The following is a 27058-nucleotide window of genomic DNA, read 5'->3' as shown; positions in this document are numbered from 1 at the left end:
TGCCTAATAAACAGACCTCGGATTTTAGGTTAAATGGCTATTTTTTTTTTCTGTAGGGATAAACTAAAACTAGTTTTGAATGTGCGTGTAAAGTTTTCGTGTGACTATAAAAATGTATTGTGTATATGGTGGCTATATGAGCAGCAGCTAAGTTCATTCACCGATCAGGATAAGAAGATAAAAAGTGAGTGATGTAATTTTATTATGTCGGTATAATTGTAAAACCTAGCAAAATCAATAAGCTAAAGAAATTGGTAATAACGGGAAAATTTTAGGGAAATTTATAATTATACCGGTACATTAAAATGTTAGTCCCGCGCCGTGGCGTCGCGGTCTGAGGTATCCTGCCCAGGAATCGCGTTACGAAATGCGAGCTGGTTCGAGTCCTCATGGGGGAAGAAATTTTCTCATGAAATTTCGGCCAGTGTATGGGACCGGTGTTAACCCAGCATCGTGATGCACTTGAGGAGCTACGATAGATATCGAAATCCGGTTGCGAAAGCGAGCTATAACGGCTGGGGGAATCATTGTGCTAACCACACGATACCTCCATTCTGGTTGGATGACCGTCCACCTCTGCTTCGGCATGTGAACGTGAGGCCAGCAGCCGGCTGCTCGGTCTTGGCCCTTCAAGGACTGTGGCACCACGTAATAATAATAAAATTATTATTATTATTATTATTATTATTATTATTATTATTATTTCTATGCAGGAAACAAAGAATTTGCATTTTGAAATGTTGGCAAACAAAGAAACAAATGCTAGGGAAGTAATAAAATTGTAGCGATAAACAGCCATGATTAGTTGAAACACATCCTTTCGTACCGTTTTATTGGTCAAAAGTAATGTGACGTAGTAAAAGTGTAATAGCCACTACAAAAGTCAAAATGAATTAGCTAAAAAAAATTAATAAGGAGAAAATTTCCCGGACAATTTTCTTCACTACGTGTCAGTCCTATTTGCTTTTCGTGAAGTATTATAGCACACTGTTTATGCAATAACAGATGCTGCTCTGAAACAGATTTCCAGTCATTCAGATAATTGCATTGCATGCGTAACTTGGAAGATGATGAAGATGGCCTTCCTGTTCTCGCCTGCTTTGGCGGAATTGCAGACATGATGGAAGATAATGTAATGACGCTCTACTTTGTATTCAGGCTAATGATGACGCTGTATATCTCGAGGAATCTCTTCCGAGATACAATCTGTCTCAGCTTGTGCATGGAAGCGTTCGTGCATTGAAGACTATCATACTGTTATCAAAAGTCTTGCGGGGCAATTTACATTTGAAATCATTTGCCGTAGTTAATAAAGATATTTCGTAGGTCTACATATGTTAACTTTGTTGACCGGAATAATAATTTGGATTTTTCGGCCGACGTCACATGCAAGACTGATCTGCGTGGGACATTTGGTTGCACAGAATGAATAACTTTGTGTCTTTGATGGCTTAGAGATAGACCTGGCCAAATTGGTAGAGTAAATATTGCATTTTACTTGTATGTCTGCCAGATTGTCATCATATATATAGAATGACATTAATTTCAGGGGGTTAGTCTATGAGATATTTCAAACAGGAAAATTCTATACAACACATTTTGCTCGTTTTTGCTTCTCAAGATACAAATCGTTTTATATGAAATATTTCATAGCGTGTTCTGGAAAAGCCATTGATTTCATTCCCAATATACTCAATATACTCACTCAGTTTGAGAGAGCAGTGTATTATGATAATAAATTATTGAAATAATTTTAGTTTTGTACTTTAAATGTGCAGAAATTTGATCTGAAGTAATGTAACTTTTCGTTCTGCAAAGGAATTTTACAATGTCACATTTGTTCGGCTCAGTTTCTGCACATTTAAAGGACAAAATTAAATTTCTTTCATTTATTTATTACCATAATGCACTGCTCTCTTAAATTGACAGAGCAAATTGGGAATTGAATCAATGGCTTTCTCAAAACACGCTATGAAATGTTTCATTTAAACCATTTTTATTTCGAAAAGGAAAGAAAATTGTATAGAACTTTTTTGTTTGAAATATCTCAAAGAATAACTCCCTCAAATTAATGACATTACTTACGGTTCATTCTGTATAATTTGCAAACACCAAAACTCATAGTTTTGGCACCACTAGTGAACCTAATTTGTTTGAGACGTTGGTAATAATGAATCATAAAAATAAGGATAATGTTCCTTTACGAAGTTTCAATTTTCCAGCTTATAGTTCTTATTATAACATGGAATAAGTTACTGTCCCTCACTAAACAAATTTTTATTTAGGCGTATTCAACGTGATCGCCTCTTTAACACTGTACACTTAACACCACGGCCATAAATGTTAAGTCATCAAAGAATTGTTGTTTGTTGTGGTCTGTAAACCATTTTTCTGCAGTACTTATTACTGTTTCACACTCCGATGTGTAAATTTTTACCTTCGTTCATGCGGTGCTGTTTTAAATCACTGACAATTTTCCTAACACACGTCGCGTCGGTGACTTTGCACTTCTCGCAACTACGTAATACTCTTGAATGAAGTGTGGTGAATAGCGTGGTCGCGGGAGGTTTGTAGTTGCGAATTACGCAAGCCAGATAATGGACTTGTGATTTACATTTTATATTTTGACGTCTCTTACTCAGTATCATACATACTGAGTCGTTTTATCGGAACGATTGAAACTTAGATAATGCAATTTGTCTCTGCATACCGTCCTATTCACATTTATGTCTGATACTCTTGTCTTATCTGACTTGTCATTATATGACAGATCTGCCTCTGAATGAAATTGACCATTTTAGAGACTCCTGATCTCTTGTTCTTTGATCGATATTTTTGGGACTTTTCCATACTGTACTCCAACCAGGAGAAAGTCTCAGGGGAATAGACGCAGCGGGGTTATGCTATGAATGAAAGTTGATGTCATAAGATGTCATAAGGTCACACACGTGGGAACACGCATCTCCAGTGGCTAACTCTCAAAGCACAAACGATAACACTGATACTTATTTATACTACCCTAGTTGCAAAATTAGATCACTGTTAATTTCCTGGTCTTTTAATCCCTCCATACAGGACACATATGCAGGAGAGCGCATGTTTTTTAAACTGACGTTATAACGATAATATTATCTATCTACTTCGCTCCAATAGATGACGCAATAGTAAGCATATTCCTTTCACGGTTAATCTCCTGGTTGGAGAACAGTAGCTGAATATCTCGTGTTTGAAAAGTGATCTTTTCAGTTGTTCCTATAGAGTATGATCTGTAATTCCCGCAGGGAGACAGAACCACGTTATTCCTTACCCAAAATGAATAAAAGTCTTAAAAATCTTATCTGCATTTGAATCTGAAACTTCCGAACGATTAACATTAATTTTGAGTTATGTGGCATCGCTGTGTATTGGTCACTAGAAAATATAACTTGAAATTTACAACTCTACTGCAGAAGCTAAGGCAGACTTCGCCTAGAGGAATCGATTCTTCATGGGGAAACAAATTCCCATGAAATTTCGCCCAGTTTGTTTCACCGGTGTCCACCAAGCATCATGAGGAATTTGGCGAAGTGCATTTTGTAATGTTATCCGGTTTAGAACGCTGGCTGTAGGGCAGTGATCGACAAAGATTACGTCATATAAAATGCAGCCCGCAATACACAGCAAAGAGGACTGTAGGAGTGGGAGGATACCCAAACTGTTTAACATTGAATGAACATTGACGAACTAAACTTTTTAAAATTTTTTGTAGAAAATTAAATTTAAATAGAGAAATTTGTAAAGATGTGACCCTTCTGGCTCTAAAATCGTCTATATACAGTCCTTTTATTCCTTTTAGATTTATTGAATTTGGTATGCTTTGTACTTTGTGAAAGCCATCATGTTGGTAAGTTCAATGAAATTAAAATTAAGAGTTCACAGTAGACTTTTCGGAACAAAATACTGTTTTTAGTATCGTCAGAGATTGTACTCGCAGCAATGTGGAAGACACTCTCGTGTGCCATCTCGGACAATATTTACTTAAATGCTATCTTCACTTTTGTCAACATATCTCCCTACAATCTCGCTAACTTGTCAACAAAAGTAGCCAAATCTCTCCAAAGTTTGTTAAGAAATCCCCAAAATTGTCGCTAAAAATTAATAATAAATATTACTAAATAAAAATAAGAAAAACATACATATGCGGAGAAAAATATAATTTCCTTGTGAATAAATACGCTGCACTTGATCGAATCATTGACACTACACTTTTTTGGCAAATTGTAAGTGTGGAAATTTTCACCTAAGCGTTTGACCACAATTTTTTTTTGTGAAATCTAACACTTTTTAAATATATATTAAAATATATTAAAACCAGCAAAAACTAGTCTCATTTTCTTCACACGAACTGTTGGCACAACATTCCAAAACTCAATTGCTTCGGGTCTCGGTTCGGTTCGGTATGGAAAATTCCGCGTTGCGGGAAAGAACCAAGATTATATTAGCTGCAGCTCGCGACTCGTCACTTGTCAATCAGAGTTGCCACCGTTTATGGAGGTTGGAGCAGTAGTATTGAGAGATCTAACCCGTGAGAATCAGTGAATCAGCATCTTTCACCCCTGATCACTGATCATAAATAATGAGATCAGGGCTTTTACGTATGAATCATTAGACTACTCAGTCATGCACCCGTGCCTCTTCTAAAACTAAGAAGTGCATGACTTCAGTTGAATGTTTTAACTTAAAAGAAAGAAAAAAAAATGGAAGAATATAAAAATCAGCAGAAAAGTCGCTAATCGTATTTTACAAAATTTGTCGCCGAGACTGATTCAAAATTCCCTAGATTTAGAGACTTATCGCTAAATATAGCAACACTGGCTATCTTGCTATTGCAATAGTGGGTAGAGTCGCTGAGTCTCATAAGAGGGATTTGGAGTATTATAACGAATGGTGAAACGTAGTATAGATATTCGTAGCTCAGTGACTGTCAAGCGAGCTGCGTCACAGAGCATGGACGAGTACAGTTCACTTCATACAAACTTACAGCAACGTGCTGTAAACGTAATTCAGAATAAACATATGGAATAGTTTAATGACATATAGTGGCCTACATACATAATCTGCATTTCATTTTGAACTACATGTGTTTTTCTTGGCAACGCACAAGACACCAATAAACAACATTACAAATATACATAATTAAATATCAATCTCTGCGTCCTCGCGTGTCAGTGGAAATATTGATGGCTGATAGACAGTTGTCTTCTGTATGGAACTCGCCTCTGAATATGTGTGTTTTTCTGTCAGGAGCGTGTTAAATTAAAACCTTTATTTACAATATCATGAAATATGATAATATGTATATAACGTATATTACAGTATTTACAATATATGCAATATACTACAATGTTTACAACATAGCCTAATACAGTATCATTAAATGTTGAACAAAATGTAGAAGCAAACGAAATGGCATTTTCAATTAATGCTATGTTTTGGTGATGAAACAATTATTCCTGCTGTGCCTTGTTATAATAAATTGTAAATATCATTTTCAAATTTTCAAAATACAACTTTGCTCTGTTGCAAGGAAGGAAATTTTTTAACATCTGCAGAGACAATTTGAGAGTACTTTAAACAAGATACGTCAATTAAATTCACATGTTGAATGACGTAATTGGGACACGTCTTTTGTTAGTACATCTGAAATCCGACTAAGAATACTGTACCTACCATTTTTAATCAAATTTCTGTTCATTTTTTCACCAACACGTTTTCCTACTTCACCTTCTACTGCACTCAGTTTAGTTACAATAGTCCTCATAATATTTATTTGCTCAACTAGTTCTACTCCTGACTTTTCTAATTGAATAATGGCATCCGGTAAATATAAAAAAATTGACTTAATATCCATGACTTCTTTTTGGATTGTTCTGTCATTTAGCAGTTCCTGGCGTATTTGAATCGCAGCCGCGTCATCGGGACCGATAAACCACTTTCTTTACAGATTTGAGGTGATGTGCGTAATAATTGCAAGCTTCTAACCATGACCCCCCATCTCTTAAGAACTGGACATGGGGGAAGCGACAATTTAGGGAATTGTTTCCTGAATTTTGATACTCGATCTGGAGCTTTTACAAATATAGGCTAGTCATTCAATGTTGTATTGTTAGTTGGTTTCACTTTCGGCATTGTACCTGCACTTCACTACTCTGAACTGCAAACCTGCATGTTGAAGTTCTTATGCGACAACTGTCCCGTTCACCTGTTGTTGATGTGTAGAGATCTGCGAGTATGTCATGGAGGGGAGGATTTGGTATAAAGGGTTGTAAACAAATGGCTGTGTAGATGCCAATACTAGCTTTTACTGCTCCAAATTCCGTTCCCTACTCATAACCAAAGCGTTGTGTTCATTTTGAAACACAAGAGGTCAGATGCTGCCGAAGGCAGGGAGAGACTTTGACCGAATCAAGCACCATCACGTTGTTGGGACATCGCTGTGGCCGTGACTACTTCCCACTTGCCCTTCATTAAGGACCGTCTGATGCCCGGATGTTCGCAATGGTACATCTTCTGTTAAGTAGCGTGGTTGTGTTTTACGCACTAGTGTTTGTATCCCACTGCGTTTACCAAAGTTGTTAAGTTTTAAAGGAACACGTTATATCTGAATAAAATCCTCAGGATCTAAGAAGTAGCTAGGTCACCGGAGTAGTTCAGCGGTAAAAGAGCTGTTCTCCTGAGCTGCGCTCGGGTGTGGGTTCGAGTCCCGCTTGAGATGAATACCCTCTTGGGGTTTTTCTGAGGTTTTCCCCAACTGTAATACGAATGTCACATAATTCAAGGCAAATTCTTAGCTTCATCTCTCTAAATACTATCGTGTTATCACAAATTCTTAACAATGATAGATAACCTTTTATTTGATACAACGTCATTACATAACTGATTTAAAAAGTAACTGAAGTTTTTTTTTAAATAACAATATCATACCTGACTTTTGAATAGGTTAGGTTAGGTAACGGTGGCTAGGGGTGGATTAGGAACGATTCATTGCACGTCGACCATGCTGCAGCCTATTGTGCACCCCGAATTTATGGGATGAATGAGGATGAGGTGTACCAGCCCACCGGTCGCATGTGACCCCTCACCCAATAGGGGCCCCCCTACCCGCTCGCCCTAAGTTCATACCGCCAAGGTGACGAAGCAGCACAGGATCCATTCCAATGGCCCTGTCAAGGTGTCGAAGCGTCCTTGGAAGTGCCCTTAAGGAATGAATCCTGGCAGAGATATTGCGGAAGGATGAAACTCAGGGACGGTTGCGGAGAGGACCCCCCCCCCCGTAAGCGAAGACATGCGTCTTGACCTGAATATGTGTATGGAATGAGATCAAGAAGATGAATGATATGAAATCTAAATTCTTTTTCTACACAAGGGAAGGGAAAGGACCGAGGCAATGTAAATTCCAACCTAGCATTTGCCTAAGTAACTGTGGAAAACCATTGAAAAACCACAGTCAGGCTGGTCGATCCGGGAATCGAATTACGGAGTGGTGGTGGTGGTGGTGGTGGTGGTGGTGGTGGTGGTGGTGGTGGCAGATAAAAAAATGGAAGTAGAATCCATTTCGCAGATATCATAACCAATACATCTCTGCGGTTGATCCCCGGATTCATTTACCTGCTTTTGGAATTCTCCTCTTTGGCGATGCACTTCAACAGGAAGTAATTTTATTGCACCATTTAAGAGAATTTGTTTTCACAAAATACACACACACATTTAAGGCTTATACTTACCGTTAATATTAGAGGAGAAAAATTCGCTCCGGCGTCGGAGATCGAACCTGGGTCTCTGGTTCTTTAATTATATTTAATAGTATTAATTGTTACCATAACAGATGTATTCTGTAGGACCAAAAAAAAAATCTTTACTTAGATTTTTCGAGCAACAGTGCATATTACTGTACAGATCCCGGTCACCAAGTCACTCAACTGAGTGCGCTCCTTGAGTGTAACTTCTAGCCTTATATTATTTTGTAATTATTATTTAGTATGTTCGCATTATTTTACTCGACTTGTGCTTGTATAACTATATAAATTTTTATTAGTGTTCTTTAAATATTAGTCTGTAGAATTGCATCAGCTTCTTTTGTTTCTGGCTAAGTGCAAGAGAAGGCCTGATGGCCTTAACTTCGCCAGAATGAATAAATAGATATTACTTACTTACTTACTTACTTACTTACTTACTTACTGGCTTTTAAGGAACCCGGAGGTTCATTGCCGCCCTCACATAAGCCCGCCATTGGTCCCTATCCTGAGCAAGATTAATCCAGTCTCTACCATCATATCCCACCTCCCTCAAATCCATTTTAATATTATCTTCCCACCTACGTCTCGGCCTCTCCAAAGGTCTTTTATTATTATAATGGCAGTTGACTTAATATAAAAATAATGTCAGCATACCTGCCCAACTTGGAGTCAGGCCACAAAGGGAAAACACTGGAGGAGAAGGGTTCGATCCGATGCTGTGGATTGAACTTCGGCGTAGCTCAATGGCGAGAGCACTTGGTACTTATAAACAAGGACCCGGATTCGATCCCCGGCGCCGGAACGAAATTTACTTCTCTAATATAAATTGTTACCATAACAGATGTATTCTGTAGGACCAAAAAAATCTTTATGTATATTATACTTACCAGTTTCATGACATTGCATACGAATAAATGTAGAAATGAAGTGAATTTTTTCCTAAGTTCCTAGCAATATTAAGCAATAAAATGATGTTTAGGAATACTTTGTTCATAATTTTAAATTTATGTTATTTTATAACATTTCAGTGATTCCATTATGTCTAAATTACTATATTTAACGTAATAATAATAATAACAATAATAATAATAATAATAATTTATCTGAGGATATGCACTAATTTCAGTATTTTGACATTTTCATGAATTTCGAAAAAAAAAAAAAAAAACGTTACTTTTAGAAAATTGGACGTGATGAAACGAAACTACATAATTATGGGCTTCGTAGTCTAACTATGGGGAATTGAAAAATTTAAACAATTTCTCTTAAGCAAAGCGACTGCATACCAGTGAAATCTAAAAACCTAACAGGACTGATACGCACGCATAATTTTAAGAATGTCAACAGAGAAACTTCCCAAAATGAAACTATTTTATGAACCGAGATGTAGGGCAGCCTCTAGGTTGTTGGTAGGATGAATTTTCTTGGAATTCAGTCTACACGATCTGATTGCTGCACCTGCTGACGTGCAGGTTTTCCCGAATCCGTTTGGAATGGCTGAAGCAGCTTTCTTTCTATTTGCAGATAATTACGACAGGTTTAATACTTTTGCTGACTGAATACAATGTTGTCACACTTGACGACAGCAATGAGTATAACTGCAAAACAGTGTTGCATCCTCCATCATCTTTTTGTCCCGCTTTCCATTCTAATGATGCATGTGTCATATCCTGGATCCTAGCGTGCATTAACAAGTGCTACAACATGGTTCATTGGAGGTACAGATAATGCTTGTATCTTGTCATATATGTCGCTCGTTCAGGTTAGGTTTCAAGATATTTATATAGGTTAGTGGACAAATAAGTGCAAATATTTGTGTATTAGAGGACGATAAAAAAGAGAGAGAGAGAGAGAGAGAGATAAGTTTCTTGTGCATTCTGGTATCTTCGTAGGAATTTTTGCATTACAAAATCCGATGTCTTTTGTATAAAAAATACCGTATTTATTTTGAGAGAAAGTTTGGATGTATCATCCGTAGTAATAATGGTTTATTACACTCCGCGTCAACAATTACTGCTAATCATGCCCTTGCTTAAAACCTAGACCAGTGGTTTCCAAAGTGGAGCTTCTAAAATCTGAACTCTGTATTCGAAATACACACACACACACACACACACACACACTGATATTTGAATTGCAAGGAAAGCTCGTGCTTTTGTTTTCTTGGTAGTTTTGTTCGTTTTGAATTCCTCTTGTTCTCCCTATACTCTTATTCTTCTTGTATTCCTCTTATTTCCTTTGTATTCCTCTTGTTCTCTTTGTATTCGTCTTCTTTTCCTTGTATTCCTTGTATTACTCTTCTTTTCCTTGTATTCCTCTTGTTCTCTTTGTATTACTCTTCTTTTCCTTGTATTCCTCTTGTTCTCTTTGTATTCCCCTTCTTTTCCTTGTATTCCTCTTGTTCTCTTTGCATACCTCTCCTTTTCCTTGTATTCCTCTTGTTCTCTTTGTATTCGTCTTCTTTTCCTTGTATTCCTCTTTTTCTCTTTGTATTCCTCTTCTTTTCCTTGTATTCCTCTTGTTCTCTTTGTATTCTTCTTCTTTTCCTTGTATTCCTCTTGTTCTCTTTGTATTCCTCTTGTTCTGTTTGTATTCCCCTTCGTTTCCTTGTATTCCTCTTGTTCTCTTTGTATTCCTCTTCTTTTCCTTGTATTCCTCTTTGTTCTCTTTGTATTCCTCTTCTTTTCCTTGTATTCCTCTTGTTCTCTTTGTATTCTTCTTTTCCTTGTATTCCTCTTGTTCTCTTTGTATTCCTCTTGTTCTGTTTGTATTCCCCTTCGTTTCCTTGTATTCCTCTTGTTCTCTTTGTATTCCTCTTCTTTTCCTTGTATTCCTCTTGTTCTCTTTGTATTCCTCTTCTTTTCCTTGTATTCCTCTTGTTCTCTTTGTATTCCCCTTCTTTTCCTTGTATTCCTCTTGTTCTCTTTGCATACCTCTCCTTTTCCTTGTATTCCTCTTGTTCTCTTTGTATTCGTCTTCTTTTCCTTGTATTCCTCTTTTTCTCTTTGTATTCCTCTTCTTTTCCTTGTATTCCTCTTGTTCTCTTTGTATTCTTCTTCTTTTCCTTGTATTCCTCTTGTTCTCTTTGTATTCCTCTTGTTCTGTTTGTATTCCCCTTCGTTTCCTTGTATTCCTCTTGTTCTCTTTGTATTCCTCTTCTTTTCCTTGTATTCCTCTTGTTCTCTTTGTATTCTTCTTTTCCTTGTATTCCTCTTGTTCTCTTTGTATTCCTCTTGTTCTGTTTGTATTTCTCTTCTTTTCCTTGTATTCCCCTTGTTCTCTTTGTATTCCTCTTCTTTTCCTTATATTCCTCTTTTTCTCTTTGTATTCCTCTTCTTTTCCTTCTATTCCTCTTGTTCTCTTTGTATTCCTCTTCTTTTCCTTGTATTCCTCTTCTTTTCCTTGTATTACTCTTGTTCTCTTTGTATTTCTCTTGTTCTCTTTGTATTTCTTTTGTTCTCATTGTACTCCTCTTGTTCTCCTCATATTCCTCTTGTTTTTCTTGTAGCCCTCCTGTTCTCTTTGTATTCCTCTTGTCCTCTTTATATTTCTCTTGTCTTTCCATTCACCTTATTCTTGTATTCCTCTTGTTCTCTTTGTATTCCCCTCGTGCTTGCATCCTGTCGCTCTTGTATTCTTGTTCTCCTTATATTCTTCTCGTTTTTCCTGTATTCTCCTTGACAACCTTGGATGCCCCTTGTTACCCATGTATTCCTGTTGTTCTCCTTGTATCTCCCTTGTTCTCCTTGTATCCCCTTGTTCTTGTATTCCCTTGTTCTCGTCCCCCTTGTTCTCCTTGTTTCTCCCTTGTTCTCCTTGTCTTCTCATTGTTTTCCTTGTCCTCCTCTTATCTTTATATTCTTCACCCTACACAGTTTCAGTTACTAGAAATTGGAACTCGCTTCCGAGTGATGTAAGGGATTGTTGGACAATAACATAACATCATTTAGGTCAAAATTACATAAATCCTTACTTAACAGATTAATTACCGATTAATATTTGTTACTTATAATGAAGCTAACATCTGTCCATTCTTATTATTATCATTAATTTCTCTAAATAGAATACAATGGCAAAATTTCATTACATTAATATTCTCATTATATAAATATATTCTAGATTTATAATTTTTCTCCCTATAACATAGTTCCAGTAAACTTATATTAAATTAATTCTCATCATTTTACTAGCTATCTCAAATTAATTATAATTTATTGAATTAAATTAGCTCATAAATTAAGTTACTACTTTATCTTATAGGTTTATCTGAATTTAAATAAACATGTACTAGTCGTTAAAACTTAACTGAAGAATATTGCTGGAGAATCTTTTAAGTGTAGTGTAAATATTCGTAATTTAAATTTGTATTGTATTGATTAAGGCTGGAAGAGAAGGCCTTATGGCCTTAACTCTGCCAGCGAAAATAAAAAATTCTATTCTATTCTATTCTATTCTATTCTTGTCATCCTAGTTTTACCGTTATCCTTGTATTCTCGTTTTATTTCCCGCACCACCTATACATAGTTGTACGTAAAAATATGCAGCATAGTAAAGTTATACACTTGTCGGCAGAATAGTAAAGTTGTGCTCCTCTTTTTTCTTTTCCGAGATTTTTCAACCGTAAAGCGAATGTCAGCCAATACCATGGCGAATTCTCGATGTCATCTCGCCAAATACCATCTTGCTATTACCAATTCCGTAAACACTAAATATACTAATAGTTGGTATAGCGTCGTTAAATAACCGCCAAAATGTGGTTGGTTTCTTTCCCGACACTCTTCGCAACTGTAGTGTGAATGTCAGTTAATCCCATGAATATTCGATAGGCCTACCATCTCGCCAAATATCGTTCTACCTATCACAGAATCTAGCGAAGCGAGATAATTGCGCAGTTTATGTAACGTAATTGAATAAACGATAAAAAATTTGAATTGGTAGAAGAAATACGCAGTAGGGTCTGTGACCTAATCCGTTCGCGTGATATTTCTTTTAGCGTGTCCATATAAGAAGTGTGTAGGCCTATATCTAACTGATAGTATGGAAATTAATGTAGGTACTGAAAGCTCATTAAATGTAATCTCATGCCCTGAAGACGATGCCACTAATTTGTTTCCCTTCATTTCAATTGTAACAGTACCCACTGTGTGTAAGCCAATTCCCTCGATAGGACTCACCTGCGTATTATGTCTTGCGTTCCGGATCTATTTACGGTTCTAATAGAATAACTATTAAATTGGCGACATTCAGAACGGCTGTCGGTTAACTTAATTTGTAAGATCGCCCTTAGCCGTTGACATTATTAACGAACTGTAATTTCCTTCAACCATGACCCGAGAACACGCAATGCCGGCGTGAAACAGACACCGACTAAAAAGGAAGAGAGGTAAAAAAAGAAACTAGTTGTGATGTTTATATTAAGGTAATGCTGAGGTTTTGATGTTAAGGTCGACAACCATACGTTGGTCATACACGTCGGATGTGATGTATGGCTACCGGCGAAGCGCCTCTCGTCCTCCGTCTGTAAATAAATAACCCGTCTCGTCCCCGGCTTAAATATATTTCCAATTTCAATTCTCATGCATCGATTACTCGTACACACGACTGAGTGAAATGTTAACGGTGTAAACCTATTCTCATGCACCGACTATTGACAGCCCTGCGAAAGATGGCTATGTGTGTTTGTTGTTACCACAGTCTAGTATATACAGTCACGAAGCTTGAGTTGTTGAGGTTGCTAGGAACATTAGACTGTGCAGGTACTATTTCGCATTGTCTGTAATGAGGCGATAGTATCGATCCTAGTGACCAGCAACTATCTATGGATGCATATCCGATTATTAAAGAGTCCTCTGAAGTTAAGTATTTAGGTATAATTTTCGATAATCATTTAACATGGAACCAACACATTAATTACCTTTGTAATAAATTACGTAAAATAGTATATTATTTTGTTTTATTGAGGAATTACTTGTCAATAAGTTTATCACGTACAATATATTTAACTTTATTTCAATCGGTAATTATGTATGGAATTATAGGATGCGGTAGCTCATTTAAATCCAATTTTAATCCATTTTATTTATTACAAAAGAAAATAATTAAAATGTGTCTTCATAAACCTATTTATTTTCCATCTCAAAATTTGTTTCTAGACTTTAATGTACTTAACGTAAGACAGATTTATTATATTGTATTAATAAAATTAATACATAAAAATCGAAATAATTTTGAATTGTATTCTCATAGTTATGAAACGAAAGGTATGAATTCTTTAAGATTGTTTGAACCAAAATGCAACACTGTTACAGTATTTAGTCATAGTAGTAATTTAGGCCCAAGATATATAACAAATTTTTATTTAAATATCCTAATCTTGTCAATTCTAATAGTTCTAGTATTAAATTTAAAAAGTTATGTATGAATTTTATAAAAATTTAAAAATTGTAAATTTAAATTTATGCATTATAATTTCATAGTAGACATAAGACAAATTGTACTGTATAATTATTAATTTCAATTCAGGAATCAGCCCCTGAGCAGGAGTTCTACTCTTTCAGGGGCGAGCTAAAGTTTGTCTGTATATATTATATTTTATATTACAATTATTAACAAAATAATAAATAAATAAATAATATTTATTACATATTGAGCTTTGTGGCTGTATATACCAGGCTGTGGTGTTACTGCAATTCTGCGTTTCTGTATTGCATGTACAGCGTTATCAGTCATGGTCGTTTTAATGGATACTACATCCCACTACCACATACAGTACTACTACATACTACTACCACCCCTAAAACTTTGTAACGGAATCACTGAAATACCCTGTATATTAAAACAAAGATTTTTACAGCGATCGTGTGTTGCACATTATACCTTGTCTTCAGTTTTTGTTTTGTGAATATTTCGTTGTCTGAACCCTGATGCAAAATAATATCGCTCTTGTTTGAAGGCACTTTCATTGATAGGTTGTAGAGAAAAATAACGTTACTCGAATTAAATTCGTGTCATGGCCACCTTTGTTTTTCCTTTCATTTGTATGGAAATCAGTTAAAGATTAATTCATGCGAATCATTGTTTTCGCAGGACGTGAGTTGCTCGAAGCGGAAAAACAACCATTTCCTTCGGCGAGCTTTACAGACAGTGGCTTGTGAAGGTAAGTCTTTTCTTCTGATTTTTATGGAGAGCTGTTTTGCTTGCTCTCAATCTACTTTCACTTATTTTTTGGCGTACTATCTCAGTTTGTCTTTGTTTTTAATAAACTTTTATAGACTTTAAAAGCTATAGTTGTAGTACTGGAAATATAACGAAATCCGATTGAGTATCCCAACTATAACGGTTATGCTAACCACACATTCTCATCATACTGGATTGATTATCGTTTACATCTACCGGGCCATGTAAAGGTGAGGTTAGCACTGGGCTGCATGATCATTTGGCTTTCATGGGTGGTTGCGGGATGAATTGTATTATGTACATAAGTAAATAGAAAATTATCCACAGGAACGTAGCTGCCAATATAAACTGTAAGACACAAGCAAGTTTTAAATATAGCGTAAAATATTCTAGAATCTAAACCGCTAAGTACTTGAGTAACTTTTCTGCTTGTTCTTAACGAAGGTATACCCTACGCTACAGTAAGGCCCGCATGTGTATTTAAGGCAAAGTTATTCTCAAGACTTTTATGTATGTGTGTATGTATTTATTCACACTGCAAATGGGTAAATACCTGGTGACAGTGGTAAATAATTACTCAATAATGATCATTAGTAATAAATTACAATTAATAATAATATTGTGGTATCCGTCTGGAATATTCTGGTCGCGTCGGAGAGTTGCGCGCGCATCTGGCGAGAAGGAAGGCGCGGGGAAACGGAAACACAAACCCCTGACGCTAGCAGCTGAACGGAGCAAGGGGGGAGAGAAGCTACTGTGGCTGGGCGGAAGCAAGGAAGCATCTGGAAGCGAATTGTTGTGGAGGTCCAGAAGCTTCGCGACGCAGAATATTCTAGATGTTCGTGGTAAATAAATAACACCGTGAATTGCCGACGTCTTGGACAGCCGCGAGCAGAGTGGGCCTGAGTTCGACGTGCAGTGAACTTGAGTGAGTCCGTAACTGTGGCAGTATCCAGGCGAGTGCGACGTATCCGGAGAACTTGAGTTCGATGTGCAGTGAACTTGAACAGTGAGGTAGAACTAGCCAGGGCAAGCGAACTGAGAACTGACAGTTTTGTTCTGCACATAGTGCTTTGTGAACATTAATTGAAATTAGGAGTACATTATTCTTCTCAATAATACACGTCGTGTATTGTCATTGTCGTCGTGTGGAGTGCAATAACGACTATTGTGTTGCTGTGTTGAGTGGAATACCCATTGTTGTAGGGTGAATTATTAAGAAATAAAAGTCACATTGTTGACAGGTGTGGTGGTAAAAGTAGAAAAAAAAAGTTACTATATTGACAAGGAGCAACCTAAATTAAATGAAGCACGATCACTTAAAGTAACATTTAAAATAAATCTAATTTGTATCTTAACCCTAAGTTCGAACTTAAACTCACGAGTATATGTGTGTGTGTGTCTGTCTGTCTGTCTGTGTGTTTTTCATACATGCACAAGTACCTTTCAGCACTACTCTCCCAAGACCAAGAATAAGTTACGGCTGGTCTTAATTCTCGTATGAATACTCCGTCTTGAGAGAATCCTGACATTGTGCTGGTAATTTTTTTCGTACTTTTATAGCCTTGGTTTTTGCGTCGGTTCATAAAAACCAAGGCTTTAGTTTTCATTTCTGAACACATGTGTGCGAAATGGCATTGTTTACCATCATGCATTGTTTCTTGTTATTAAAAATACCCTTTTTTATAGTTTCGACGTGATGATTTTGGAAGATTTCCTTCAGTATTCCCTATTAATTACCATCAAGGAGAGTCTCAGCTTTTGTCAGCATTAGTAAATAGTGTTGTAAACACCTTATCTTCGAAGACATAAATCTAACTTGAACAGGAAATTCTGTGTAAATCATGAAAGTTGCATCGCTACAAAAGTAAGTTTATTTACGTTTAAAACAGCTTTATAAATAAAAGGAACGAAGTACATCAACTCAGTCCGTGTTGTTGTGTATGCTTTCCTTCAAGTGATCATGAATTCTGTGTGTGTATGCGCGTGCGTGTGTTTTGCGTGGAAAGTGATTCTCTTTTTGTTTTATTTTTTTTTTAACTTGCTCCTAACTTAGAGGAATACGAATCGGAATGTGCACAGCGTGCATAATCCCGTCCCAGATTAATATCCGAGAATGGTTATGATGGCCACGTGACGTGATTTCCGAAAAGAAGCACGGGGTTAGCGAATACAATGACCGTACGAGCATCACTGCTTACAGTCAATTGAACCGTGGCCTATCGTAGGGTGGTTCATATTTTCTGCTAACTTGTGTCATAATATTTTTTACTCTAAATGTTTAAGAGCGCTAAATTAACAACAGAATATTTTGCATCGATGGCTGGAACTGTTAGTAGCGAAATGACATTTGGCGAGATGAGGCCGAGGAATCGCCGTAGATTACCTGACATTACTGTTAGAGAAACTCTAAAAGGAAAGAGAGAAAAGAAACGAACCTGGTAATCAGCCCGTGAGAGAGGAATCGAACCCACGGCTGAGTGCAGCTCCGGATCAACAGACAAACACGCTACCGCTTGAGCTACGCGGAAGGCTCGCCTCAGTGTTGGATAGAGATAATAATAATAATACTTACTTTTCGCTTTTAAGGATCCGGAGGTTCATTGCAGTTTTCACATAAGCTCGCCATCGGTCCTTATCCTGTACAAGTCTCTATCATTATATCCCACCTCCCTTAAATCCATTTTAATATTATCCTCCCATCTACGTCTCGGCCTCCCGAAAGGTTTTTTTTTTTTACTCCGACCTCCCAACTAACTATGGATTCGTCCATACGTGCTACATGCTCTGTCCATAACAAACGTCTGGATTTAATGTTCCTAATTATTTCAGGTGAAGAATGTAAAGCGTGCAGTTTTGCGTTGTGTAACTTTCTCCATTCTCCTGTAACTTCATCCCTCTTAGCCCCAAATATTTTACTAAGAACCTCATTCTCAAACACCCTTAATTTCTGTTCCTCTCTCAAAGTGAGAGTCCAAGTTTCACAACTATACAGAACAACCGGTAATATAACTGTTTTATAAATTATAACTTTCAGATTTTTTGACAGCAGACTATAATAATAATAATAATAATAATAATAATAATAATAATAATAATAATAATAATAATAAAATAATAATAATAATAATAATAATAATAATAAACACAAGAGAAACCCGAATTAATTTTTATAATATAATAGCTACAATTAAGCTGAATTGAAATAAATTTGGTAATACGTTAAAAAGATGAAGGCCATATTCTAGCCACAGAAATGAAATTTTTTTAAAGGAATTTAAAATATATATTTAACATACCATATTACACAACTAGAAAAGAACCAAATAACACTCAGTAGTAACCAAGATAAATAAATAATTATTATATAAAAAGGAAGAGAAGCGGAAAAAATATTGAGAGAGAATGGAAGATAAATATTCTCTAAATTATCATTAGTATTAGACCTTCCGATAAATATGACCCTAGAAGGCTATAGAGGAGGTAGTTCTGAATTCGGAACAGGTCGTAAGGCCTATCCCTTGACTGGATGAAGAAGGAGAAGAAGAAGCTGCAGCAATTGCAAGTTTGTCTATAAAGCTCTTTTTTTCATCTTTTCTGTTCCCTTATTTTCTCATCTCTCCTTTGCCCTTGTTTTCCTCATTTCTTTTATTCGTTTGTTTTCCTTGTCTCTTCTTTTCCCTTGTTTTCCACGTCTCTTCTTTTCGTTTGTTTTCCTCCACTCATTTATCCTCTGGTTTTCTCCGTCTCTTCTTTTCCATTGTTTTTCTCGTCTCTTCTTTTCGTTTGTTTTCCTCGACTCATTTTTCCTCTGGTTTTCTCCGTCTCTTCTTTTCCCTTGTTTTCCTCGTCTCTTCTTTTCCCTTGTTTTCCTCGTCTCTTCTTTTCCATTGTTTTCCTCGTCCCTTCGTTTGTTTTCCTCGACTCATTTTTCCTCTGGTTTTCTCCGTCTTTTCTTTTCCCTTGTTCTCCTCATCTCTTCTTTTCGTTTGTTTACCTCGATTCATTTTTCCTCTGGTTTTCTCCGTCTCTTCTTTTCACTTTTTTTACCCTCGTCTCTTCTTTTCGTTTGTTTTCCTCGACTCATTTTTCCTCTGGTTTTCTCCGTCTCTTCTTTTCCCTTGTTTTCCTCGTCTCTTCTTTTCCCTTGTTTTCCTCGTCTCTTCTTTTCCATTGTTTTTCTCGTCCCTTCGTTTGTTTTCCTCGACTCATTTTTCCTCTGGTTTTCTCCGTCTTTTCTTTTCCCTTGTTCTCCTCATCTCTTCTTTTCGTTTGTTTACCTCGATTCATTTTTCCTCTGGTTTTCTCCGTCTCTTCTTTTCCCTTTTTTTACCCTCGTCTCTTCTTTTCGTTTGTTTTCCTCGACTCATTTTTCCTCTGGTTTTCTCCGTCTCTTCTTTCCCTTGTTTTCCTCGTCTCTTCTTTTCGTTTGTTTTCCTCGACTCATTTTTCCTCTGGTTTTCTCCGTCTCTTCTTTCCCTTGTTTTCCTCGTCTCTTCTTTTCGTTTGTTTTCCTCGACTCATTTTTCCTCTGGTTTTCTCCGTCTCTTCTTTCCCTTGTTTTCCTCGTCTCTTCTTTTCGTTTGTTTTCCTCGACTCATTTTTCCTCTGGTTTTCTCCGTCTTTTCTTTTCCCTTGTTCTCCTCATCTCTTCTTTTCAGATGTTTTCCTTGTCTTCTTTTCGTTTGTTTCCTCGACTCATTTTTCCTCTGGTTTTCGTCTCTTCTTTTCCCTTGTTTTCCTCGTCTCTTCTTTTCGTTTGTTTTCCTCAACTCTTTTTCCTCTGGTTTTCTCCATATTTTCTTTTCCCCTTGTTTTCCTCATCTCTTCTTTCCACATGTTTTCCTCGTCTCTTTTTTCCCTTCTTTTCCTCATCTCATCTTTTCCCTTGTTTCCTCGTTTCTTCTTTTCGCTTGTTTTCCTTGTCTTCTTTTCGCTTGTTTATTTCGTCTCTTTTTTCCCTTCTTTTCCACATCTCATCTTTCCCTTGTTTCCTCGTTTCTTCTTTTCGCTTGTTTTCTTCGTCTCTTCTTTTCCTTGTTTTCCTTGTCTCTTCTCACCATATTTTTCCTTTCTTTTCCTCTTATCTTCTTTCTCCTTTCCTTTCCTTATTTTTTCTTTTTCTTTATTTTCCTCATGTCTTCTTTTTCCCTCTTTTCCTAATGTCTTCTTCTCCCTTGTTTTCATCTTTTATTTCACCTTTTTTACTCATCCCTTTTATTCTCTTACTTTATTCAGATCTTCTTTTCCCTTGTTTCACTCATCTCTTTTTTCTCTTGTCCTTATCTCTTTTCCCTTGTTTTCCTCATATCTTCTTTTCCCGTGTTTTCCTCATCTTTTCTTTTCCCTTGTTTTTCTCATCTCGTCCTTCCCTTGTTTTCCTCATCCCTTCGTTTCTTCCTCTTTTTCGTCTTCAAGACTGACTCTTCTATCCCTCACGCACCACACACCAATATTAGACTTTGTCATGTGCCTTACAGTCCATGAGGATTTACTTGTCTAGTCCCTTTTAGAAAGAGAGAGAATGCTCACCATCTCTCTCTACCCCCATTTATGATGGTCGACACTCCATCAAACGACCACGAGTTACCAGTGGCGGCACTCTCTTCCTCTTCAAATTCTGACTCCACTCCGCCAGAAAGTTCGTCCTTGTCCGTGTCGTCCAAATTGATTACGAACGAATAATAAATTTCCATCTACAAGTCCATCCTTCGCCCAATAAAATTTTTCAACTTTTTCTATGCGTTCACAGGCCTTCCTCCAATTTTCTTTCGTCACTTTTGCAAGTGCGCTCGTTTTAACCTGTTACACACGTTTTTTAAGAGTCCTGTTCGGGCGTTTCTTTCCTGAAGTTCGCAGCACACTTCCACTTCCGCTTCCGCTTTCTAGCGCTTCCTTTTGGTTTCTTTTTTTGTTTTTTTTTTTTTTTTTTCTATTTTAATCCTGTTAACACCACGAGATGATATATGTGTCGCTGCAGCAGTACTTTCGATAAAACTCGGCACAGATATTGTTTGTTTTCCGCATTTCAGTGCCTCATATTCTCCAGTAAAGAAATGTGCATTAATAACTATGTTCATACCGTCCGACTTCAAGGCTTTCCCGCGTTTTCCCATATTGCCTACATTATTATTAAATACAAGAGCACAACACTCATTACAATATTTAAGGTAACAGTGAAACCATGTGTCTCCGAAAACATTTTAATTTGTGAATTATATTATATTAAATTGGTACAACAAGATACAAACTCGTCCACACCTGTAGAGTAACGGTCAGCGCGTCTGGCCGGGAAACCAGGTGGCCCGGGTTCGAATCCCGGTCGGGGCAAGTTACCTGGTTGAGGTTTTTTTCGAGGTTTTCCCTCAACCCAATACGAGCAAATGCTGGGTAACTTTCGGTGGTGGACCCCGGACTCATTTCACCGGCATTATCACTTTCATTTCATTCAGACGCTAAATAACCTGAGATGTTGATACAGCGTCGTAAAATAACCCAATAAAAACATACAAACTCACTTACTATTCACAAAATACTACTAACTAATGAACTCGAACAACCCCGAGACGCCACTGAGAGATCCACTAATTGGGTTTGCAAAAGTGTGAAGGGAGAAGGGAGGAGAAAGGGCATTCCAAGAATTGTACAAAAGGAAACCTCTTGCCCGTCACTTCTGGTGGCAGTCGGTAGACAAGGACCTCAGACAAGGACAGTAGAAATCACGCCAACTTAACCCTCATGCACTGTAATTTAGCGGCCGTATTAACAACAAAGCGCAAAGCAAACATAATAGCCTACTGGACAAACACACAGGAATGGAGACACAAGTAATTCCTTCGAGAGGAGTTAAGTCTGTATTTTCTCATCAGAGATTGACACTAGGTCCTGTTGGTTCACATCCACACGTAAGGCTGTTGAGATCAGCCAAGAACATTTATATTTATTATTATTATTATTATTATTATTATTATTATTATTATTATTATTATTATTATTATTATTATTATTATTAGATGAAGCTAGGCCTCTAGATCGTGACTTGTGTCCTTCATATGGTCTGCGGACCTTGCAGTCCATGCCGCTGTTATAAATATTCTTCCGTTTAAATAACCAGATGCGAATGCTTGGTTAAACGCGCACATGTCTAAATCTTTCAGTTCCTCACATGGCGGAAACTATGCAAATGAATCAAAACCCAGGTTTTCAAGGATAATTTGTCACAGCTAGTGGAGGCCATTGAGAAGCGAGAAAGAACAGGTGTTTGGTTCGTCAGGAACCTTGAATACGCTGCTGGCTCTCAAATATGGATAGGAAGGCGGTTGCTTAGAAACATACGAGTATTTTACACTAGAGTAAACAACAAACGTGTTGACTGTAAAAACGTTATTTCAACTTTCTCTGCGGGTAGGTAAAACCTGCAAGTGCAGAATTGCATGTGAAACTCTTGAACAAGTACCATTATTCACGGTTCCTGACTCCATTAGAGATTTTTATTTTCAAGTAAAAGCTGCTTCATCTTACGCCTCTTGAGAGTACTTACGAATGAAGTTCTGATGCAGAAAACATCCATTTCTTTGCGTCAGTACAAAAATATAGAATTTAATTACCTACAGTCGTAATTAGGGACCATATTCTGTCCCAGGGCGTACGGAGATAAAGTTAGTTCATAGACTATAATGACGTGACGTCATGTTTCGCGCGCGACACCGTACTATTAGGGAACATTTGCGTCTTGTGACGCAGTTGACATTCTATTCATGATTCAAAACTGTACTTCACAGACTATTCACAATGCATTTTGTTCATATAGTCCAGCGTTGTCAGACACAGCCTAAACGGAGCGGAGCGCTCCACTATAACTCGTTGTGAGCTCCGGTGCTTCCACAGACATAAGCAAGTTCACGCTCCGACTGGACGTCTCTAGCACCACAACCGGTTTCGGAGCTTACAACTCTGACACTACTGATATAGTCTGATACTACGATGACCTTTCCTACAATTTAAATTATTTATTAATTCATTTAATTGATTTATTTTTACTGGCAGAGTTAAGGCCTTAGGCCTTCTCTTCCAGTCGGTCAATATAAAAATACTTAGCAAATATTATAAATAATAGCAATACAGAAAACAATGAATAATAATAATAATAATAATAATAATAAATAAATAAATTGCTTCCAAGGGATCTGTTTACCTTGTTACAAGTACATTACTAGAGATGGTGTACGTAAATTGCCTCCCATTTGCCTAGGATGTCGAATCCTGAAATCCGCCACTGAGTGACTCTCGTACGGTGTAGGCCAGTGGTAGGAAGATCTTGAGATACTACCCGCCACACAGAGGAGAGTTTCTGTGGTAGGGGAATGTACTTCACCCCTTTCATGTGCAGTGTAAGAGAAACATAATGTAAGGTATAAGCACACATTATCTCTGCCGTGTGTTAAGCAAGCTCTCACCAATGTTTTACAATTAAATTAATTGTACACATTTTATTACATGAAGTTTATATAAAAATAAATGATAATTACCTTAAGATCCATGCTGACTGAGCAATGTCCGAACTTTCATCTAAAGCTAGTGAATACATTATGAATTGGGAAATACTATATTTTAGTTGCTCATCCACCAGATATAAAATATCCTCTATACTTCTCCCTATAGTACGACGAGACAAACTAATGTTTTCATATTGTTCCTTTTCCTCAGGAGACATAACACTCGCCACACTTATTAAATATGTTTTAACAAATTCCCCGTCACTAAAAGGTTTCAATGATTTTGCGACTTCCCATGCAACTACGTCACTGGCAAGAATTTCCTTTTGTTTCTGAGTCAAGCATTCGCCTCCTCTCTATTCTGGTTACTTAATATTTCGGTTTTTAATTTTTCAAGCTGCTCCGTATGTTCCGGCCCTATAAATTGAGTTAGAGGGAAATAGAAAAAAATAGAAAAGATAGAGCGAAATTTTGTTTAAAAATTTGTGAAAACAGAAAAATGATCTAGCTAATATTATTATTTTAGCTTATTGTGTAGGTATTAAACTTCAAACTACGATTATTTACCTGTAATTAAGCTGTGATTCTTATGACATGTATATAATGTCTGTGTATATTGTTTCTGTGCGTTCCTATAATGTTACATAGCAAGCATATCACGTTTTCTGCATGAGCACAACAGAAGAATTTTTCTTCCCAATCTACTTGGAATGGGCGTTTGTGAGTATTCAGCATCGCAAAAACAATCCAACACATCGACTGAGAGTCGCTTACAGAGGTGGTGGAAGTTGGTGGGAGGAACGTGACGTTAGAATCCTCCCTGCTAGCGGATGTAATCATGATTACCAGTTTGCCCGCGTCTGGTGTAGGCCATTCGTGAAACCTACTTGCGCGTAAGAGGAAGAAAAAAGTGGACTGAGAAGCTTCCCTCCCTCGCTATGCTCCCACTTGCAGCTAGCTAGATCACTTACCCCCACCATAAGATTCTTACCTTGAGCTACGACAAACGTATTCATTCACGAGATAACGAATCACCTTATAACTGACTACTTATTCATCCGACGAAATGACGTCATTCCATAGAAAACTTAACACTCTTTCCAACGCCAGCCATCCAAATGTTTATCACTTCTTTGAAGTTCTTCAACAGATACAGAGCAACTTATGTGTCGTTTAGAAGTCTGGGCAAAAGAATGAATCTGTTTTGCTCAAAGAATTATTTTCACAAAATAAAATACTTGCACTTCGACAAGAACAGATTATTCTACTTGAGCCTGTAAAGGCTGTTTGTTTTAATGTCCTGCCTAGTTAAAGGGGTTAGGTATAGCTTAAAGCAGTAAAATTTTTGGAAATATTCAACATTTTTTCCTCCATTACTGTACCTTGTACAATAATGAAAATTGGTATGTGTAAAACACTGTCCTTCTGCTATATGAAAAAATATTTTACGGTTTAAAAAAGAATATTTTTATTTTTTTTTCTTTCTTTTTTCTTTTTTTTTTTTTTTTTTTTTTTCAAAATTCAAAATGGTGGTAGTTTACTGTGCAATGATGAAGCGTCTCCCTCTTAACTCATAAACTTGTTAACTTTTTCATGTGAAGAGTCCACTGCAAGAAAGGTGGATGTCACTTTCTTGTCGAAAATGAACCAAGACTGTCAATACATAGCTTAAGACGTATAGAATGTACATAGAGAGTTATATGGCATTAACACTGATAGTCATTGTCCAGTAATGATCGGAAAATCACAGTTTAGCTTTGAGCACTAAGCATTTCAAACTTTTAATTGCTTCTCCTGAAAAATGTATTCCAAATGACATCCAACATTCTTGCAGTGGACTCTTCATGTTCTTTCGCTTTTATTTTCTTGCAGAAACTCATGTTTACAATATCATGCTCTTTCAACTGTATTATTATTTTATTTTGTGTTAGAAGAAAATACTGATATTTGACCATTTTTTTAAATGAATTTATTTTTATCAGACAATCTATCAAAGGCAGAGAAGTGACCTTGCATCATATGTAGATATGACATGCATAAATACACACAAAAAAATTTCGCCACAGAATGTTCAATAGTTTTTAAGTTACGTGGGGAACGCTTCATCACTGCACAGTGAACTGAATTTTGAAAAAAAAATTGTAAATAATTTTTTTTAAATCGTAAAAATATTTTTTTTTCTTATAGTAGGACAGTGTTTTACATATACTAATCTTCATTATTGTGCAAGATACAATAATGGAGGAAAAAAATGTTGAATATTTCCAAAATTTTACTGTTGTAAGCTGTACCAAACCCCTTAATGGAGTTAGTATTTAATGTTTAAACACATTTAAAGTTTATGACAAACTTTTTTCTAACAGAAACTGACCAATATTAATCATATTGAACCACATACTTAACCATACCAGTAAAGTATGCTAATTATGCACGTAAGTATATATTACTTACAGTCTTAAGTCTGGAAATGAGATGTGGCGTATTTACAAACGGGAAGCACATTCACTCCCAAGTAAAGAGGAGGCAATTTACGTACCGTAGCTTAAGTAAGCAGGAGGAAATTTACGTATTTTTGAACTGGAGAGGCAATTTACCGTCTGCGGTTTTGGAGAGGACTGGAATTTAGTAGAATGGCACTGACCATTAGCGCAATTGGACTACACAGTTAGAAATAATAAATTGCGTAGTGAAACACCCATGAAAGGGGAAGCATCTCATTTGCGGAATTGGACTGCATCGGTTTTACACATTTACTTCCTGTCGGAGGAAACTTGGCTAAGGACTTAATCGTCCTGTAAAAATCCAATATCATCGGCAGGGTTTCAATCCCCGAACCGTGGATCCAACAGCTATCATGGTAATCGATGGACAACCCTGAACAAGAACAAAACTCTCGGTATAATATTATAAAGCGAATGAAAGAAATCCTCAAGTCTCGGGATGGTTAATAAAATACTGGTGTTGAAAAGTTCATGTTACGTAATGCAAGTACTCTCTCACTCAGTGAAATACTAAACATGTGTTTTATTGTCTTAATTTGATCGTGCCTGTATACTTGTACCTCTTGATTACTTCTTCGTTTCTATGTCAACGCGAACAAGAAGATAACAACTGCATAACGATAGAATAGAGAGTGTTACCTTTGATTTCAACTGGTCGGATCGATTGAAGGGAGTCTGAACAGAAATAGAAAGCTGTAGGAAGAATATTCTCCCCCGAGGACTGATAGTGAAAGTTGCGTAACTGCTAGGCGTGTGCGAAGGAAGCCGCCGCCGTTGCTTCAGTCAGGTGCATTTAATATAGCTATCGCTGCGATCACATCACGGTTTACTGATTTCCGCAACATTCTTTCGTTATGGAATACATGGCTCCTTCAGCTGTTGTCTAATACAAATTACTACCGCCTTCAAGATCAACATAATCATTTTGTATTCTTCCGCGTTACTTCTTTGTGATTGATCATGTTGTTCCCACGTAGTGCATACTCAATTTTCAACTCAGGGTTGCCAGGTTAACAATGTGAAATTAACTAGAACTCTCGAAATTTCCTCAAAGTAGCCATAATTGTTGAAAATACCCCTAACTCTCATAGCTATTATTATTATTATTATT

At 36.8% G+C, this 27058-nt stretch overlaps 1 protein-coding gene across 4 annotated transcripts in view; it reads left to right on the top strand.

Moving 5' to 3' along the window:
- Positions 1-27058, top strand: part of LOC138696818 (rho GTPase-activating protein conundrum-like) — a 275488-nt gene that overhangs the window by 118798 nt on the left and 129632 nt on the right. For 2 of the 4 annotated variants that reach the window (XM_069822244.1, XM_069822245.1), the window contains exon 2: positions 14862-14931. The exons of the other annotated variants lie outside the window; for them this stretch is intronic. The gene's annotated coding sequence lies outside the window, so the exon portion shown is untranslated. The remainder of the gene's footprint in view (positions 1-14861; positions 14932-27058) is intronic. 4 annotated transcript variants of the gene reach the window in all.

Source organism: Periplaneta americana, chromosome 3 (genome assembly GCF_040183065.1).
Source record: "Periplaneta americana isolate PAMFEO1 chromosome 3, P.americana_PAMFEO1_priV1, whole genome shotgun sequence".
Lineage (NCBI taxonomy): Eukaryota > Metazoa > Arthropoda > Insecta > Blattodea > Blattidae > Periplaneta > Periplaneta americana.
This window is presented reverse-complemented; position numbering and strand designations above follow the sequence as displayed.